The sequence below is a fragment of the Kogia breviceps genome, chromosome 14 (genome assembly GCF_026419965.1).
Source record: "Kogia breviceps isolate mKogBre1 chromosome 14, mKogBre1 haplotype 1, whole genome shotgun sequence".
In the NCBI taxonomy this organism is placed as follows: Eukaryota; Metazoa; Chordata; class Mammalia; order Artiodactyla; family Physeteridae; genus Kogia; species Kogia breviceps.
Window position 1 is genome coordinate 64,156,908 of NC_081323.1, and position 5,406 is coordinate 64,162,313.

Consider the following 5,406-nt stretch of genomic DNA (forward strand, 5'->3'; position numbering starts at 1 on the left):
GGATTCGATTTTGACCACACTTAGATCTCGGTTTGGAATGCAACTGTAACAGGGAAAATGCAGTTTCCCAGGGCTTTGAGAGCAGTTTTGTCACCTGGTCATTACACTGAATTTAGTCTACAGGTCCTAAATATTTGACCAAGCCTGCCCAGGTAATCGCTTCTGTTGCAAGCATACAGCTAAATAAGCCATAGATAATAATTGTTTTACCACAGATGAGGCACAATGCCTGTAATTTCCTGAATAACCTACATTTTTTCCATTTTTCATCAGTTGCCTATTTTATCTCCTAATTACGTGGCAGGCTGATCAAAAGCCTTCCAAAATGCTGCATGGGGACCTTCCCTCCTGCAGAGGAGGTGTCTCGCCCAGGCTAATCCTCAACTCAGATAAACAGCAGAGCTAATGGAGCGCCAGGAGGGGTAGACGGGGCAGACAGGGCTTCGGCCTCTCCCAGACTTGCAAGGCGAGAAATAAATATCCTCTGTATTTGCACAGAGGCAGGACACCTCTCTTGCTCAACAAATGCCAGAGAGGCAAAAAGAATAAGATTCAGGAATCACCCTCTACTTAAAAGCCGAGGGGAACAAGTTTGGGGGACTTGCTCATAGATCAAAGCCATATTGTTGGAGAAACCTCCTGCAAAGGCTAGAAAAAGGTGGGGATGGAGGTCCTGAGTAATGGGAACAGAAGACTAGTCTGACCCCCAGATGGACTAAAGATGCACCACTGGGACAGGTGGAAGGATTAGAGGAAAGGAGAAAACATCAAAACTGATGGAGTGCATCCATTCTTTCATTTAATCCATAAAAACATGATGGGAACACACTCTGTGTGAGGTGCCAATATGATCCATAAAACCGGTCTGGTCACTGCCCTCCTAGAGCTTACAGGGTAGTGAGGGAGAAATAAGTATTGTTGGTGTACTGGGTTGAATGGTGTCCCCAAGTATTTGCACCCACCCAGAACCTCAGAATGTTTGGAAAGAGAGTCTTTGCAAATGTAATTAGTTAAGATGAGGTCATACTGGATTAGGGTGGGTCCTAAATCCAATAACTGGTATCTTTAGTAAGAAAAGAAGAAGAGACACAGAGACACACAGAGGAGAAGCCATGTGAAGACGGAGACAGAGCTCTTGTGATGAGTCTACATGCTAAGAAATACCCAGGACTGTCGGCAACTACAAGAAGCTCCTTCAGAGGCTCCAAGAGGAACCAACACTGCTGAGACCTTGATTCCAGGTTTCTTGCCTCCTGAACTATGAGAGTATACATTTCTGTTATTTCAAGCCACCCGGTTGGTGGTGATTTGTTGCAGCAGTCCTGGAAACTCGGAGAGTTGGATCACAAATCTGTACATTATACTCAGATTTCAAAGAAAATGCACCATTTATATTTCCTGAATTAAGCTGATAATCCTCACAAATCCTTACCTCGAGTGGTTGTGGGGAAAACCTGAAGTTAGTTTAATCAAGTTAACACAGTCTGATGCAATACTTCAAACAATCTCTTAAAGTAAGTTAGGTTCTCCCCAGTGTTTCCAATTTCCTTCCCTCCTCCTTACACGTATTCTCCATTGAGCACTGCATGGGGATCAGGAGGCAGGAGAACACGGCACTGTGGTGGCGGGAACAGAATGGGCCTCAGACCCACCCACCCAGGCCCACCCACTGAATCCAGGCCCCTCTGGTCTCCATGGTGTGGTCCTTTGCTGTCCAGTTTCTGGGTACCCTGCTTGGCAGTGGCCCATGTGGAAGCCCATGATAGGTAAACTTAAGATTTCTGCTCTCCCAACCCAGTCCGGGCCTGTGATGGGTCTCTCCCCGCTTCTGCACATCCCTGTGTGGTTGACCACTCCCTTTCACTCCCCAGGCCAGGTGGCCCACCCTGCAGCATCCTACCATACATCACTTTGCTTCTGGAGCAGCAACCCCTAAGGCAAGCTTTCTAGTCATTCTCAGCTAACATCCGGGTCCTTCAGTAATTCAGAAACAATTCTGGCTTTTTCCAGTCCCCACAAGAGCCAAGGGAGGCTTAAGATGCTGTCTCAGGCTAACTCTTCCCCTAACTACAGTGTGCATCTGAGTTGGCTCTGAAGTAGACACCCCATGTTAACATGGGGGACACCTTATAAATCCTTCTCCTCTCAGATCCCAAATAGGAAGCAGAAAAGAAAAAAATTCTCTTCTGCTTTCATCTCCCCCTCAATCTATCTAGCTGGTTTCCCCTGCCTGTACTGCAGCCCAATGAGGTTGATAAAGATACATGTATTTCACCACCTGCTTCATTGAGCTGCTAACTTGTTTCTTCCCACGCCATCTGAAGCAGCAGGAATGGGCCTTCAGCTACTTCTTCATCTTTCACAACGATGTTCCCTATTCTGCACTCTTCTCTTCCTCGAGGTGGCATCTTTCTTCCTTCTTATTCTAAAGCTGTGTTGGAAGGAGACCGACTCACAGACATAGAGAACAGACTTGTGGCTGCCAAGGGGGAGGGGATATGGGGGAGGGAAGGATTGGGGGTTTGAGATTAGCAGTTGCAAACTATTACATATAGAATGGCTAAACAACAAGATCCTACTGTACAGCACAGGAAATTATATTCAACATCCTGTGATAAACCATAAAGGAAAAGAAAAAGACAAAGAAAAAGAATGTATATATATATACATGTATAACTGAATCACTTTGCTGTAGAGCAGAAATTACCACAACATTGTAAATCAAATATACTTGAATAAAATAAATTTAAAAAATTAAAACTGTATTGGAAGAACATGATTTACCACAAAAAGGAGAAAAGTATCTCCTTAAATATTTCAAAACATTACCCTTGTTATGAGTAAGCAGATATGCAAGTAAAACATTTGATGAATATTAAGAATAAAATAAATGGAGTATAGGTGGCAAAACATAATCAAAGATTTCTTAAAATAGTTAACACATTTAGGGCATAGTAAGCCCTCAAAATGTTTTCAGAATTGTTGTGGTTGTAGCTTTAGTTGTAGCATTGTTAGCGGCAATGACACAATTAGCTGTGGTAATTGACAAGATGTCACATGATGGATAAGCCTGGTCACAACTCAGCTGGCAATGGGTATGTGGCTTGATTGGTGTTGACCTCAAGCAGTATTTCCAAACATGAATGTCACTGCCGAAATTCATACCACGTCTTCAAAATTTGCACCAAGTACCAAGACTTCATAAATTTTATCTCTGTATCCACACTTTTTGTTTCTATTAGCTACAGCATCCACTCATGAAAATGTTGCAACTTCAGAAATATTAACATCTCATTTGTCTGGGTCACTGACTGACCTACCATCCAAACTAAGGAAGAACCATAAAATTCAGGACCACGGGAGCCATGGCCATGGCCACATGAGCAAGAACCAGAAGCACTGGGGAAGCGGGGGTCATGCTAGGGGCAGGCGTCACCATACGATCAATTTAGGCAAACACTACCTAGGTTACTTTGACAAGGTTCGTATGAGGCATAACCACTTAAAGAGGAACCAGAACTTCTGCCCCACTGTCAACCTCACTAAATTATGGACCTTGGTCAGTGAGCAGACATGGGTAAATGCTACCAAAACCGAGACTGGAGACACCCCCATCACGGATGTGATACGATCATGCTACTAAAACGTTCTGGAGAAGAGAAGCACCTAAAGCTGCCTGTCATCATGAAGGTCAAATTCTTCAGCAGAAGAGCCAGGGAGAAGATTAAGGGCAGGAAGAGGGGTCTGATATCCTGGTGGCTTGAAGCCACATGGATTTCATTAAATGCTAAAAATTGCTTTAAAAAATTAACAGCACAAAACGTTGGCTGTCATTCAATGTCTTCCCTGTCACCCCTTAGTCTGTGGAAGGACATCTCTGCATGAGCACTGACTTTCAGCTCTCGGCTCTCACACTACAGGTTCCACTGAAGAGAAAGGGGAATTTTCCCAGCCACTGATTTCTCAGCCGTCAGGAGCAGCTTCCAGGTTGGGTGTTGAGAGCACTCTGCTCAAATTGTTCCATATCTGATAGTTACGTTATGGGTCGGAAATCTCCAGCATCTTCTTAACTTTTCTCTACCTGCATGCACAGCACGTGAGCTCCCTTCCCCCCCTCCCCCTTCCTCCCTGCTTGCCAACTTGGCAAAATCCTTTGTCATCTTCAAAATTATTCTGACATCGTCTCTCCCATGAAGTATCCCCTGATCCTCCCAAGGAAAATTAGTCTATTCGTTCTCTCCCAAAACACGATCCCTTGCGTGCATTACCATGAGTGCCATATAAAGTCTTATATCACATGTATTTATTTACGTGATTGTTTACTTTCTCAAGGGAGCAAATTATGTCTATTCAACTCTGTCAATTTAGTGAGGGATGCTCCACCCTGATTTCACATTGAAATCACCTGAGGAGCTTTGAGAAATGCAGATGCCTGGGAGAACCCCCCGAGGTTCCAGTTTAATTAGTCTGGGGTTTGGCATTAGATTGTATTTCTTTTCATTCAATTGTTTTTGAGTGCCAAGGGGAACTGTAATGCACAGCCAAGGTTGAGAGCCGTTGCCCTGGTACCTAGGACAGGGCTTGGTATACTATACTGTCATTTAACTGTTTCATGTTCCTTATGTTTAATGCTCTTAACCTTTAGCAGATACTCCCCTACAACTGTTGTTAGGATGAGTCACCAAAATATCACTCCTCCCTGAAAAACTAAACAAACCTTTGAAATAGAAGTCTCCATCTATCAGTGCTCTCCTCCTAGGGAGGCTCAGAAAAAAACACTCAAGAAATAACTCCCTCTGAAGGAGGGAGGCTGGCTGTTGACTTCACCATTTTTGCATGAAGCCCACACCTACCCTGGGAGATGCTCTGTGGCCCAGCAACAGAACTCTGGAATAACAACAACAAATCTGAGAGAAGCCCCCATAATGTTTGAATCTGCCGACTTCTCTCCTCCCGCAGCCTTGGAATCCAAAGCCTGTTCAAACTGCTTTTCCAATAATTCCATATAAGATGAGGGCACTGTTACCAAGAGGGCTGCATAGCCATCTGTGCAAGATTTTCCCATTTTTTTCTGTTTTGACTTGGAGGAAAGCTCCCACTGTGGTGCTCAGATGCAAAGACAGAAAGAGGCTTTTGCAGTAGGTAGATGATGGTGTGAGCTGGGAGCCACATATTTCTGAGGTTACGTGGAAGAAAAGGAAGCTTGAACAGTTCTCATCATAATGACATGTTCACAGCTTCCCTCGCTGGCCCTTCCCTCAGTGGTTTGATCATCTGAAGACAATTTGGGGATGCTCTGATATTAATGATGTTGACCCCATTTGCTTCCTGGACCATAAATGAGGAGTCCCATTCCTCTCCTTTGTACCTAGCTTAACCTGGAGGCCAGCCATCCTTCTACATGGT

The 5,406-nt window shown here is 44.3% G+C and overlaps 1 pseudogene; it reads left to right on the forward strand.

Moving 5' to 3' along the window:
* The first annotated feature begins 3,091 nt into the window (after positions 1 to 3,091).
* On the forward strand, positions 3,092 to 4,030 carry LOC131741597 (large ribosomal subunit protein uL15-like; annotated as a pseudogene).
* Positions 4,031 to 5,406: the final 1,376 nt, after the last annotated feature.